Source organism: Ambystoma mexicanum, chromosome 3p (genome assembly GCF_040938575.1).
Source record: "Ambystoma mexicanum isolate Mex_15411 chromosome 3p, UKY_AmexF1_1, whole genome shotgun sequence".
Taxonomy (NCBI): domain Eukaryota; kingdom Metazoa; phylum Chordata; class Amphibia; order Caudata; family Ambystomatidae; genus Ambystoma; species Ambystoma mexicanum.
Genome location: NC_090925.1, coordinates 309776441 through 309791026, shown reverse-complemented (window position 1 = coordinate 309791026; position 14586 = coordinate 309776441). Strand labels below are relative to the sequence as shown.

At 52.0% G+C, this 14586-nt stretch overlaps 1 protein-coding gene across 1 annotated transcript in view; it reads left to right on the top strand.

Annotated features, from left to right (window-relative positions):
• The window catches only part of TCEA2 (transcription elongation factor A2), a 991119-nt gene that overhangs the window by 262784 nt on the left and 713749 nt on the right, over positions 1-14586 (top strand). The window lies entirely within an intron of this gene.

Genomic DNA, 14586 nt, shown 5'->3' with positions numbered 1-14586 from the left:
GTGGCAAGCCATTACTTCAGATGTGTGGGTTCTGGTGATCATAACCCACGGCTACTGTCTTCCCTTTCGGCACAGGCCTCGCGACAATCCACCGGGGAACGTCTCTTTGCAGAGTCCGGATCCGCTCCTTGCGCAGGAAATTCAAGCCCTGCTGGAGAAAGGCGCCATAGAACTGGTGCCTGTAGCGGAGAGGAACAAGGGATGGTATTCCCCTTATTTTTTGATTTCGAAGAAAGATGGGGGATTGAGACCCATTATGGACTTGCGCGGTTTGAACAAACTCCTCAGGAAGGACAAGTTCAAGATGGTTACTCTCTCTCAAGTCCTCCAGGCCCTTCAGCTTCAGGACTGGTTGGTGTCACTCGACCTCAAGGATGCTTACTTCCATGTGCCGATCCATCCCAAGCACAAGAAGTACCTGAGGTTCGCGGTTGGCGACTCGCACTTTCAGTTTCGGGTCCTGCCGTTCGGATTGACCTCCGCCCCGAGGGTTTTCACCAAGCTCATGGTGGTGGTGGCAGCGCATCTCAGGCAAGGGGGGATTCACGTCTACCCCTACCTGGACGATTGGTTGATCAGGGGGAGCTCTACCGAGCAAGTCCTGGATCATCTGTCCGTCACCTGCCGCTCCCTTCACAGGCTGGGCTTCTCCCTCAATTTAAAGAAGTCCCATTTGACGCCAACACAGCGGCTCCAGTACATCGGAGCAGTGCTCGACACTTCCCTGGGGCAGTGTTTTCCTCCCCAGGTGAGGGCTCTTCACATTCAGCAGATGGTGCACAAGTTTCAGCATGCCCAGACGCTCCCTGCGTTGGAGTTCTTGAGGTTGCTCGGCCTCATGGCATCCTGCATTCTTCTGGTGCCAGAGGCTCGCCTGCGGATGAGATCTTTGCAGTGGGCACTCAAGACGCAATGGTCGTAGTCCTCCAGCAGGATGTCGGACCCGGTTCAGGTGCCGCCCTCGGTCGCCCGGGATCTTCTATGGTGGGCCGTCGAAGGCAACTTGATGAGGGGGGCTCCATTTTGGCTTCCCTGGCCGAAGGTGACGATCGTGACGGATGCATCCCTCACGGGATGGGGAGCTCATGCCAACGGGCTGACAGTCAGCGGTCGTTGGTCTCCGTCGGAGTCCAGACTCCATATCAATCTTTTGGAGCTGAGGGCCATCAGGCTAGCCCTGAAGGCTTTTCTGCCGACTGTGCGAGGAAAGAGTGTCCTGATCCTGACGGACAATACAGTGGCCATGCACTACCTCAACAAAAAAGGGGGGGCAGGGTCACTTCCTCTGTGCAGGGAGGCGATGCAGCTCGAGTTCTGGGCCATCCAGCAGGAAGTTTCGCTCTCGGCAGTTCATCTGGCCGGAGTCGAGAACGTGACGGCGGACGCTCTGAGCAGGCAGAGCGCAATCTCTCACGAGTGGGAGGTGGCTCAGGAGATTCTCCTGGAGATCTTTGCCCTTTGGGGGACCCCTCAAGTGGATCTCTTCGCCTCCAGTGTCAACCGGAAGTGCGAAAGGTTTTGCTCGCGGGAATTTCCTATAAAAGGAGCCTTAGGAGACGCGTTCGTGGTGGAGTGGTCATTCCCGCTGCTGTACGCGTTTCCTCCAGTCCCCGTCATCCCGCAAGTGCTGCAGAGGTTACGGAAGTTCGGTTCCCGGATGATCCTCATTGCCCCGGTGTGGACTCGGAGGACGTGGTACCCGGACCTTCTCGACTTATCCATCTGCCCTCCACGTCGTTTTCCCTACCAAGACGATCCCCTCTCACGGGAGGGGGGTCAGGTTCTCCATCCAGAGGTCAGATCACTCAACCTTCACGCTTGGCTTCTGAAAGGTTGAGGTATAAGGATTGGGACCTCCCTGAGGACGTGATGGAGGTGTTGCTTTCGGCCCGAAGGCCAGCAACAAAGTCTCTGTACCGTTGCCGTTGGCGTAAGTTCTGCGACTGGTGCAGAGTTCAGAATGTGGATCCTTTTGCATGTGACATCCCCATGGTTCTGTCCTTTTTACTTTCTTTGGCCCACAGGGGCTTGCAAGTGGGTACCGTTAAAGGTTATCTGGCGGCGCTGTCCATCTTTAAGCGCTCGTCTGAAGAGTGTTTTTACTTTAAAATCCCTTTTGATTTCGCAGTTTCTGAAAGGGCTCACTAATGTGTTCCCTCCGTCACCTTTCCTGGTGCCCGGTTGGGATTTAAACCTTGTTCTTAAGCTTCTTATGGATGCTCCGTTTGAGCCTTTACATTCTTGCCCAGGCTGTTAACTCTGAAAACTGTTTTTGGTTGCGGTTACTTCCGCTCGCAGAGTGAGTGAGTTACAGGCACTTTCAGTTAAGCCTCCCTTCACTGTATTTCACAAGGACAGGGTTGTCCTTAGAGTTCGTCCTTCTTTTCTTCCGAAGGTAGTGACGGAATTTCATTTGGCCCAGAAGGTTGTTCTTCCGGCATTCTTTCCTCCTCCGCATCCTAGTAAGGAAGAGGAGAGGCTCCATAGGCTTGATCCTAGGAGAGCTTTAAGCTTTTATGTTTCACGTATGTCCCGGGTCAGAGTGGACGATCAACTCTTTATTGGTTACGCTGGAAAGCGTTTGGGGCAAGCTGTGACGAAACAGACTTTGTCTCGCTGGTTTATTTTGGCCATCTCGGAGTGCTACCGCTTGGCGGGTAAGGACCCACCGGCTGGCTTGCGGGCCCATTCTACCAGGGGTATGGCTGCGTCTAATGCCCTGCAGAGGGGTGTTCCTATTCGCAACATCTGTGATGCAGCCACCTGGGCTTCAGTACATACATTTGTACGTCACTATTCCCTCGATTCCATCCGAGCACAGGATCTGGCCTTTGGCAAGGCGGTCCTTTGCTCTGCTATTTGATTGGCTATTCTAAATCTTGATTCTAAATTCTTTCCCTCCTCCTTGCTCTGGTACTGCTTTGGGAGTCTGTCATAGATATGGAATACGTCGGAGGACCCAATCCCCTCGAAGAACAAGTTACTTTCTTACCTGGTAACGTTCTTTCGATGGGATGGTCCGACGACGTATTCCATATCGCTCCCGTCCTGCCTTCCCCGCTGCAGAATTTCTTTTGCTATTGCAGCTTAAGTTCCGCAAGGCTTTGTGTCTGACTGGCAGTTGACTAGTGTCACACGTTCTGGGGGAAAAAACTACAACTGAGGCTACGGGCGTCGTGCGTCCTACTTATCACATCGGATGACGTCGGAGGAGGCCCTCGACGACGGCTCATCGACGCAGGACGCAGGACGCAGACGCCGAAAAAAGTTTCCGAAGCAGCACAGCTGTGATGATTACATGTCATAGATATGGAATACGTCGTCGGACCATCCCATCGAAAGAACGTTACCAGGTAAGAAAGTAACTTGTTCAACTAGTGGTGACCCGGGTTGGGAAGGAAGTGAATAAGGTGAAGCTAGATTGGGAGGAAAAAGGAGGGGAGTCGATGGCCGCGTGGTTGTGGCACAGGATACAAGGGCATCATAAAAAAAGTTTCTAGGAACGTGAGGTTACAACAAATTCAGCTGTTTGTAACGCATAGAGCATATATGACCCCTGAGAAGATAGCTGGGTTTAAGGATGCAGTGCCGCAGTCGTGCCCGAAATGTGGAGAAGTGAATGGCGCGTATGTTTTGGGTATGCCCGGAGGTTAGATTTTGGGAGGAAGTGGCACACCTCCTAGACGGAAGGGAGATAATGCTTGACGTAGATTCCTTATGGGCAGCGATGGTTGGAGGGTTCCCTAGACCGCGTAACCTCATACATGTAACCAAGCTTAATGATTTGGCGTACATGCTAGCCAAGCGCAGAATTGGCATGAGTTGGAGAGCGAAGAATAGACCAAGTGTGGAGGCCTGGTGGCAAGATCTCTGGAAATGGGCGAACGCCGAAACTGCGTGGCAGGAAGCCTCGACGAATAGAAGAGGGGAGGGGGGGGAAGAGGCACAAGCATTGATAGGTTGGAGACATCTAATAGCGTCTGTTTGAGAGCAGAGTGGATGATTTGGAGGATGGAGTTTCCTCACAAGATGATGTTGAGGAGATTCCTGTAAAAGTGGCTGTGCCGATTGGTGATGTTGGACAGGGAGGGGGAGCGGGGTGAAAAACAAAAAGAAAACAGTTTTTTTAAATTTTATTTTTAAACACGTGATTCGACAGTGTTGGATTGATGTAAATTGTTTGTACTTAAGATTTTTTTTAAAATATATTTTTATTGGTTTATTTGCTCCAAATAACTGGCAGGGTTGAGGGAAGGTTAACCAATTGTGGCTAGATCTCTCCATGTAAGACCTGTGAGGGGTCCGAAATGAAAGTCTAACTCAAAGTTGTCTTGTTTTTGGTTAAAGACTTTTATTAACTTAAACTGGTTGGGACCATGCTTCTCTGGCCCTGCTCGAAGAGTAATGTCCCTACCTATAACCACAAACTAAGGATCTGTCTTTGACAGGCTGTCTGAAATCAAAAGCCGTCCTTGTGTCCAAACGTTCTAGCCTGACCCTCACGCTGCAAACAAAATAATAGAGTGTGAAGGGAAATGTCCTTAACCTGGTATTTGCAAAAAGTGTTACGTTCTCCAAGTTAACAGAACCTTGGTTCTAGAGGGCGGTTCCCTTCCCATGGATTCCTCAATGGGATGACAATGTCTCTTGTTCTAACAGTTCTTTGTGTCTCTCCTTGGCTCACAACAATCCTGTTGGGTACAAAGCTGTTTAGCCTTGTAAGTCTCATTAACACAAGTTCCTTCTTTGTCCAACAAACTGCCTTTTCTTGACACTTCTTGCAGGTTTGCAATTTGTCTGGTGTACTCTCTTGCAGGACTTCCCATTGGATTGCACCTTGCCTGTTTTACTGACCTACCAGGACTTCTTATTTCCATATATATGTACAGTGTCTCTTTATATTCACAATTGTATATCTTTTCTTTGATTTGCTATTTGGAATGCTTTCAATGTTCACTTTCAATTTTCCCCATATCGGCATTTCATGCCCTCCATGTATTGTTGGGGGCTGCATTTGTATTCTGCCTTTTTGACTTCCAAACAATCTTGTTGTTGTTTCTGTTTTGGTAGCATTACAAAGTTCAAATTGTGTTTGGCGCAGTTGTCGCAATGCTCCAGGATCCCGACTTCGCTTGGGCTGACTCGCACTGATCTATCTGCCTGGCATCTTCAGTACCTTTCGCGGCTCAGCTCTGCCGCTTGCCTTCCACTCTGGACTGCCTTAAAGTCTCTCCGCCTTCTCCCACGGCTCTGCTCCTGCACGCCTTCAATTCTCAGTGAGGGTAACCCTGCTTCCTCCAGCTGCCAAACGCCTTTTGGTTCCTGGTGTTTCTGCAACCTTGCTTACACTCGCAGCGATTCTGTAGCATTCTATGATGCTACTGGGAATGTTGTATATGTAATGTGGAACTGACAAGGGTGGAATGAGAATGTATATGCTGTCAGTTGAAATGAGCTGTGGATAAGGCTGGTGAGGCTTATAGCTAACCTAATTTTATGTAAATAAATTATCTTCACTGCCTTGCTGTGTAAGACTAATCATTTCACTGGTGACGAGGATTTAAGGAATTGGTGTCACCACTGCAGCCCCACCGAGTAGCCGTGGTGCCAGGATCAAGATTAAGTAATTTTATTTCTCCAGCATGGGGTCTGGCATGGATTCACATGCTCATTTCCCGTCGTCGGGCTGGGAATCCTCGGTAAAGAAAAAATCAGTATCAGATTCGTTTCTGATCTGTCTTTCTTAGTAGTAACCAATCACTGATCTCTGGGTCATACTGCCCCCAGCCAATGACTGCCCTCTCCCTAAGCCCCGCCTCTGGCAGCCATCCTCAGATTTTTACCACACGCTCAAGTGTTGGGAGTCCTCGTGTTTAGCTCTCGAGTTTTTTACTGTTTTCACGCTTTTTCAGGAGATTTTCTCATTTTTTCGATTAATCGAGCCTCAAGCTCCACCGTTTCTACTTCCGATAACGGAGACCCGTTTCGGAATTCTTCTACGCCCCTCATGGGTGAAGTTTTCGTCGAGTTTACACTTCTTGGAGGATTCAGGAAGATCTGCAGCCTACCTCAACGGACATGGCCCAGGACAAGGGAAGCTCGACGCCCGGATCCAAGCTGTTCAGGAACTGCCCTGGATGCGGATTTTATAACGTTTTCAAGGAGGACGAGCATTTGCGATGTCTCTACTGCCTTCATTAGGACAAGACGCACGTGGAGAAAGACTGTGCGTTCTGCAAGAACCTTTCGGAACGGACCAAACAAGATCGTCGTTCCTGCCTCACCACCTGGCTGGAGAAGGGCACAGCAGGTGAAAAGGCGAAGTAGAAGTCTGAGCGGTCTTCTAAGTCCAGTGAGGGCGCCCCGGCGACGGGGGCCCAACAAAAGGCCAATCACCGTGAGTCCACGGGCACCGGGAGCGCCGAAAGGTCGGGCTCTTCGGTTGCCAGGCAGGGCGCTACTTCCCCGGCACGTTCGACCACGAGCCAACACTCTGGTTCAGCGAAGAGGAAGTTCGAGAACCCGGGTAGGCCACTGGAGCGGACCCGGTCGATCTCAAAGGGGGAGCGAGGCGCTGACCCTCCCCCCAAGGCGAAGGCCCAGGACGCACCTAAGGTGGTGAGGGCTTTGATCCACCCGACTAAGGCCTCTACCGAAGTGGTCGCTGCGACCCTGGCGGAGCCGGCTGAGACTACGCCAGGGGAAACGGCCTCTGGGCCCAGAGTATCCCTGCCACCGCGGAGGGAATCCTCTTTCCAGCCCATCGCTAAGACCCCCGTGAAGCCCCCGGGTGAAAAAGAGGGGGTTGGGGGGCAAGTGGCCATTACAGACTCGGAATCAGCCTCTGAGGAGGAACTGGTGGAAACCGAGAAGGACCTCAACGAGAGGTTCACAAGCCATAATGAGAGGTTCGAGACGGTTTGATCCCAGGGGATGGTTCCCGCTGATGTGATCGAAGATAGCGTCGATGACGACGAACAGGGCCCAGTGGAGCGGCCTTCCCGTCCGTCGCAGCCATTGCCCGAGCCCCAGGATAGCTCGGTGGCCATTTTGTTGGCAATCCAATCCTTATGTACCGAAATAAGGACGAGATTACCACGCACCCCGACGGAGGAGCCAGAACCAGGCCCGTCGGGAAGTCCTCCGAACAAACTGGGGAGAGTCCACCCCGCTCTGCCCTTCGTAACTGCGAGACCGGTGGACCCCTCATCCCCCTCGCCGGACCACAGAGAGGATACGGCGATGGATACAGCGACGGGGACGGACGATGACGGCGGCAATGACATGGCAGACATCCCGTCGTCACCCCTCTTCCCCCACACCTGCGGGCGTCTCCAGCCGATGGGGTTGGCTCTTTCCACGCCATGATAACCAGGGCATCCGAGCTCTTCCAGCTCTACCCTGAAGAGCAGAAAAAGGAGGGGTTTCTGTACCAACGATGAGAGGCCAAGATGAAGACGATCCTCGCGGTGCCTTTACTCGACGACATCTGGGACGAGGGGCTTGCTGTCCTCAAGAACCCTTCCATGACACCCGCCAAGAGGGACAGGTACGAGAAGAAGTACCGAGTCCCCGATGCCGCCCCCTTGTGCCTCAGAGCCCAGCCCACGCCGGACTCTGTAGTCTCGGCAGCGGCTAAGAAGGCGGCAGCAGGCGCGGCGGCTTGAACTTCCACTTCCCTGCCGGACAGCGAGGGCAAGAAGTTGGACTCTGGGACGACGAGTCATCTCGTCGGTGGCCACAACGATTAAGGCGGCCAATGCTTTAGCGATCGTAGCCCGCTACGACCGGGAGCTCTGGTTCAAGATGGCTCCCCTGCTAGACTTCCTGCCTGATGACAAAAGGGCGGAGGCCCTAGAAATTCTGCAGGAAGGCGAGGTTACATCGGATCACGCCATAACGGTGGCAACGGACATTGCCGATACCGGATTTCTCCAACTGGGCAACGGAGTTTGCCTCCGTCGACGAGGATGGCTCAAGGCGACAGACTTTCGCCAGGACGTCGAGACCCGAGTGTTGGACATGCCGTTCGACAGCAACAACCTTTTTGGTAAGGCGGTGGACGAGTCTCTACAGGCCATCAAGACCGACTCGGAGACGGCCCGGGCCCTTGGGGTGCTTTAACAGCGACGGCCCTTTCGGAGCTCCTGAGGCAGACAGGGTGCCTCCAAAGGATCCAGCGGTGGCTCCTCCACTTACCGCCAGGCGGCCCGCTCTTCCTCCCAGGAGGCCTACAGAGGTTGCAGCAAGCAAGGGGGATCCCGCCGTCGTCGGCAAGGCCGCCTCCAAGCAAGACTGACCCGGCCGGGTTGTCGGGCCCCCACCGAAGCACCCCGGTGGGAGGCCGGCTGACGAAGTTCGTCAGAGTGTGGGAGTCAATGTCCACCGATCGTTGGGTGCTGGACGCCCTGGCCAACGGGCACTTGCTGGAATTCCGAAAGAAGTGCCCTCGCATTCCTCCCGTGGCCAGGAAGGAGAATCATGTCCCTCAACTGCTGTTGGAGGTAAAGGCGATGCTCAAGAAAGGTGCCATCGAGCTTGTCCCCAAGAGGCTCCGGGGCTCCGGTGTACTCAAGGTACTTCCTCGTCAGAAAGAAGACAGGCGGTTGGCACCCCATCCTGGACCTGCGTCAGTTAAACAAATACATCAAGGCGCAGAAATTCAGGATGGTCACCCTCCAGCACGTGCTCGGACAGCTGGAGGAAGGCGTCTTCCTAATCGTCGTTGGACCTGGAGGATGCCTACTTCCACATCCCCATTCTAAAAAGGCACAGGAATTTCCTCAGGTTCGTGGTTCAGGGACGCCACTACCAATTCAGAGCTCTACCGTTCGGCACCCAGGGTTTTCACCAAGTGCCTGGCACCAGTGGCGGCGTGGCTGCGCCTGCAGGGGATCTAAGTCTACCCCTACATGGACGACTGACTAATCCGGGCGAGGACAAGGGAACTCGCTGTTGAACATACGGCGAGGATCGTCCGGTTACTCACAGAGCTGGGGTTCGCCATCAACTACCCCAAATCCCACCTGTTTCCATCGCAAGTAGCACTGTTTCTGGGTGCGAAGCTCGATACAGTGGGGCAATTGGCCCCCCTTCAGAGGAGAGGACCAAAACCATCCTGGCCAAGGTGCAGCACCTGTTGGCCACGGACGTGGCCAGGGTGAGGTCATCAAGTCCCTTCTTGGGATGATGTCCTCGTGCATCTACCTTGTACCCCTTTGCAGATTTCGGATGCGCCCGCTACAGGAGTTCCTCGACGCCCGCTGGTTTCAGGCGACGGGCTGCTTCGAGGACAGGATCCCTCTCGACGAGGAGTTCCGTCGGGCGATCCTATGGTGGGGCACCCGGGCTCACCTCACTACAGGCACGGACTTTCAAACCCCGGCGTTTCAGGAGACGGTGACGACGGACGCCTCTCTGGAGGGTTGGGGGGGCCCACACCGGAGATCTCCACGCAAGAGGCCTTTGGCTCCCGGAGGAGAGGGCTCTCCACATCAACATCCTGGAACTCCGAGCAGTGTTCCGGGCGCTCAAGTCGTTCCTTCCGTCCCTCAAGGACAAAGTGGTGAGGATCTTCACCGACAACACCACCACAATGTTCTACATAAGGAAGCAGGGGGGCACCAGATCCCCAGCGCTATCCAAGGAGGCCCAGGATCTGTGGCACTGGGCCGTTGCCCAGGGGATGTTTCTGGTTCCCTTCCACTTGGCAGGAATAAAAACGCCATCGCCGACTCACTCAACAGGGAGCTGCGCTCGTGCCAAGAGTGGGAACTGCGCCAGGATCAAGTGGATCGGCTCTTCCAACAATGGGGCAAACCCCAGATCGACCTGTTCGCGACGGCGACGAACTCCAAGTGCCAGAGGTTCGCCAGCAGGTTCCCACAGCCGAGGAGCATGGGCGATGCTTTCTCGTTCCCTTGGGACGGCCTGTTTCTATACGCGTTTCCTCCGTTGTCGTTGCTGATCCGCCTTATCAACCAGCTCAAGAAGTCAAGGTGCAGGATGATCCTTGTCGCACCGACGTGGCCGAGGCAGATCTGGTTCCCGGACCTTCTGAACTTGTCAATGTCCCCACCAGTCAAGCTGCCGGCGGACGCGGATCTACTCTCCAGAGAAGGAGGCGCCATTCTCCATCACGACCCACAGTCGCTGAACTTGCAGGCCTGGCTCCTGCGGCACTAGAGTTTGGAGGGTACGATATACCGGCTGATTGCAGAGAGGTTCTTGCAAAGGCCAGGGCGTCCTCAACTCTTGTGTTACGGTCATAAATGGAAGAGGTCTGGTGCCGTGCACAGAAGATCAAGCCTCTGCGGATTACGGCCCCTCAAGTACTGCCGTACCTACTGTCGCTGGCCAAAGCTGGACTGGCTCACGCCTCCATCAAAATACATCTGGCTGCCATCTCCCGATATACCATGACTACGGGACGGGCGTCCTTGTGGTCTCATCGCCTGGTGAAGGAATTTGTGAAGGGACTATTCCGATTGTTCCCGCCGGTGAAGGCTCCTGCCCCGGCGTGGGATCTTAATGTGGTGCTGACCAGTCTCCTGGGGGGGGGCCCCCCATTCGAGCCTATACATTTGACGTCTTTGAAGTTCCTGTCATGAAAGACTGCGTTCCTCGTGGCCATCACCTCCGCACGACGAGTGGGAGAGATCCAGGCCCTATCTTGCAAGCCTCCATACTTGACTTTTCATGACACGAGGTTGGTGCTGAGGACGCACCCCTCCTTCATGCCCAAGGTGCTGTCGGACTTCCACCTCAACGAGCCCTTGGTGTTACCAGTTTTCTTCCCATCGCCTTCGACGCCGGCTGAGAGGACTTTGAACTCACTGGATGTAGCTAGAGCGCTGAAGTTCTACGTGGACCGCACAAAGAGTTTTCGGAAGACGTCACAGCTGTTTGTGATCTTTGGATCTGTGAATCAAGGGAAGGCTCTCTCAAAGACTTCCATTTCCAGATGGCTCTCCGGCTGCATCATGCACTGTCACCGGTTGGCAAACCGACCGCTGCCCGGCCGTCCGAGAGCCCATTCGACCAGAGCGATCTCTGCTACCACGGCGTTCCTGTCTGGTGTGCCCCTGCTGGACATCTGCAGGGCTGCTACGTGTAGGTCGACGCACACCTTCACAAGATTCTAGCGTCGATCGGGACTCCAGGGAGGAGTCCAGGGTCGGCCAAGCAGTACTGCGCAACCTGTTCACCTAAGGTGAGCCTGGTGAGGAGGTAAGAATTGCTTAATGTTTAGTTTTGGATGTAATGCTTAATGTTGAGCCTTTGCCACCTCCCGTGGTTGTGCATGTGTGTACTGCTATATATTCTTTTATTCATGAGCATGTGAATCCATGCCAGACCCCATGCTGGAGAAGGAACAAGTTACTTACCTGTAACTATTGTTCTCCAGCATGGGTCTGGCATGGATTCACATGCGAACCCTCCCGCCTACCCCTCTGCGGCTCTTCACTTGGTCATACTGCCACTTTGCGTGCTACCAAATCGGAGGATGACTGCCAGAGGCGGGGCTTAGGGAGAGGGCAGTCATTGGCTGGGGCAGTATGACCCAGAGATCAGTGATTGGTTACTACTAAGAAAGACAGATCAGAAACGAAACTGATACTGATTTTTTCCTTTACCGAGGTTTCCCAGCCTGATGACAGGGAATATTCATGAGCATGTGAATCCATGCCAGACCCATTCTGGAGAACAAGTTACAGGTAAGTAACTTGTTCCGTCCAGACAATAAGTACCAGAAAGCGGATGCTGTTCCTGCGACTGACCAGGCGTGAGTGCAGCCAACCAGCGTGAGAAATTGCTATAAGGTGAGAATGAAAGCAGTCAGTGCACCTGTCAGCGTACTATATTAGTAAGTGTAAATGAAGCTATTTTCTCCAGCCAGCCAGCATGCGAACTCTGCTCTGCTTTCCTAACGGCGGAAACGCAGTGTTTTATCATCTAGCTACCAAGGCTCTGCTCGCTATCACAGCTGGGAAAGTGTTAAACAGGAACACAATAAAAAAGCGAGGTGCCCAAAGCGCGCTGCATGCACTAACAATTGTTTATTACTACGTCCATAACACTCTGCCTTCACTGTATATATGTATATTTATCAGTACTTTACGTCGGAACAACCAAGATTTTTTTTTTTTCGTTCAAGGAAACAAAGTGCCTGCTTTCACCACGTGCATCCGTCATTTGTTTCAAAAGAAATCCGTGAGCAATTAACAAAGGTAGTCCTGCCTTTTTCAAGTTGCCCAGCATTCGCGTGTGAACAGCAAAGGAACACCTGTATTCTTTGGGTTCTGTTCTAGTTACTGAACATTCGCTCTGCTGAGACAGCTGTGACGTGTCCGTGAGCGAATGTCAAAGGAACATTCATTTTCATTCATGCGCCAACCTAGCTCTCAAGCATTCGCACTGCAGGGAGGACTGTTGCACGTCATAGGAGGGATAAGGAATGTTCAGTGCCAAACCCCTCGGTGCACATTAATAAAGGAGAACTTTGACATGTCTTGCAGGAGTATTCAATGCCAAACCATGACTACTGTTGGGTCTTGTATTAATAATGTGCAGGTGAGTTTAGTTCCATGCAGAATGTTCATCTAGAATGTTTATTATTGGGTAGAGCAAACGTTCTGTTTTATTCAGTTGGGGCTGACTCTGTTTCTACCAGACTGGTGGATGTCTTCTCCCTGCCTTAAACACGTGTCTCCCCTACTATGTACAATACCTTCACTAAGCCACTCTTTGACAAACTGGACAAACTGGGGGTAACTTAAACTAATTACGCAGACACGCAGATCCTCATGCCCCTATCTGACAACTTTGTCGAAGACACGGCTCTAGTAAATAAGATTTACCTCATTCAGGCATGGGTGGCCTCCCACGGCCTCTGCCTGAATGATGAGAAAACAGATACTGATCCTGGGTTCTGACTCTAACCTAAAAAAACCTAGCCCTAATTATCGTGCCTTTAACATAGATGCCAATATAATTAAAGTGGCAACTGAGGTAAAAATAGTAGGTTTTTACCTCGACTCCACATTATCTCTCAAAAAACAAGTTAACTCCCTAGCTTCCTCCACAGCTTACACTTGCAAATTAATAAGGGCCTGTCGACCTTACCTTTCCAAAACTAATTGCATTACACTAGCTAATACCTTAGTAATGTCCAAATTGGAGTACTGTAATGCCCTATATGTAGGCGCTAGTAAAACTGTCATAAATAAAATGCAAATACTTCAGAACAATTCTGTTAGAGCAGCTTTGGACATACCCCGCAGAGCCCACATATCCAACATCAGGAAAGACCATCACTGGTTAAAAATTAGGGACAGAGTCCTCCTCAAGATGCTATCCCTTACCTATAAAGGCCTGAATAATACTGCACCCCCTTATATCTCGGCCAGACTGACTAGAAAATCTTCTATTCACCACACTAGAGCTGGCAAACACCACCTACTTGAAATACCCAGATTTAGACTATCTAAAGCTGGTGGAGCAAATCTCCCGGTTAGAGCTGCCCGTGCCTGGAATGCACTCCCCACCGCACCGAGAGCCAACCTACCCTACACTTGGATGTAATGTGAAAAATTGGCAATGGACTAATGATCTACAATTGACGCCTCTGCGCTAGCCTTGGATCGACTAGCACACTTATCTAACTGACAACTCTGAAACTTCTCAATAGACTATCTCATGTAAGGGACCCGTACTTTGCATCTTTGTATTCACTTGTACATGCTGTATACCTGTATTCATGCAAATTCATCAATAATACATGTACTGCATTTGTTATATATCACCTATGTATGTAGCCTAAGTATTCTTGTAACTGCTGCACCCGGCTACACCTGGGTTTGGAGCGCATTATCAAATAATAAACTAAACCTACCTTAGCACTGCTATACTTTCAACTTGGCATCTTATCTAAATAGTACATCTGTAATACGGACTGCGTGATTCTCCATTTGTCTCAAGATGTACAACGTAACATTGGCGACAAGGATGGGATTAATCAAGGTGTCTGACCTTTACTCGGAATGAATGGCAGTTGCAACGTGTTATTGTACGGAGAGTGGTAAAGTGTAGGAATTTGGCAGTTTCAGCATCGTTAGCATACACAGGGATGAAAACCTACATGGGATAAAGTGCGGTCGGGAAGAAGGGCCGGCGCCATGGGAAGACATCCACCCGGTCTGCTACCCACCCCTTCCCCCAGTTGATGACTCGGCGCCGGAGGGGGTGGATGGAGCCCATAACGGCCGAATAATGGCTGCACCGTGTGTCAGTGCTGTTTGGAGAGGAGTTCGGCACACGTTACAATTTGAGGTAACAGAAATTGAAATTGTGAAGTTATGTACCTCAACTGCCTGTGAGAGCCATACGAGTGGAGAGGGCGGAGGTTGGGCTCTGGTCCGACAGACAAGGGTGAGAAATTGCTTTTCGTGTGTTGTTGACACTGGAGACGGTCCGTGTGAATTGGGATCTCTGCAGCTGCGGATCACCCGGAGCGTGGTGGTGATGTCACTGGAAGGAGGTTTAACTCCTTCATCTCACAAGAGTGACGGTTGGCCCGATGAAAAC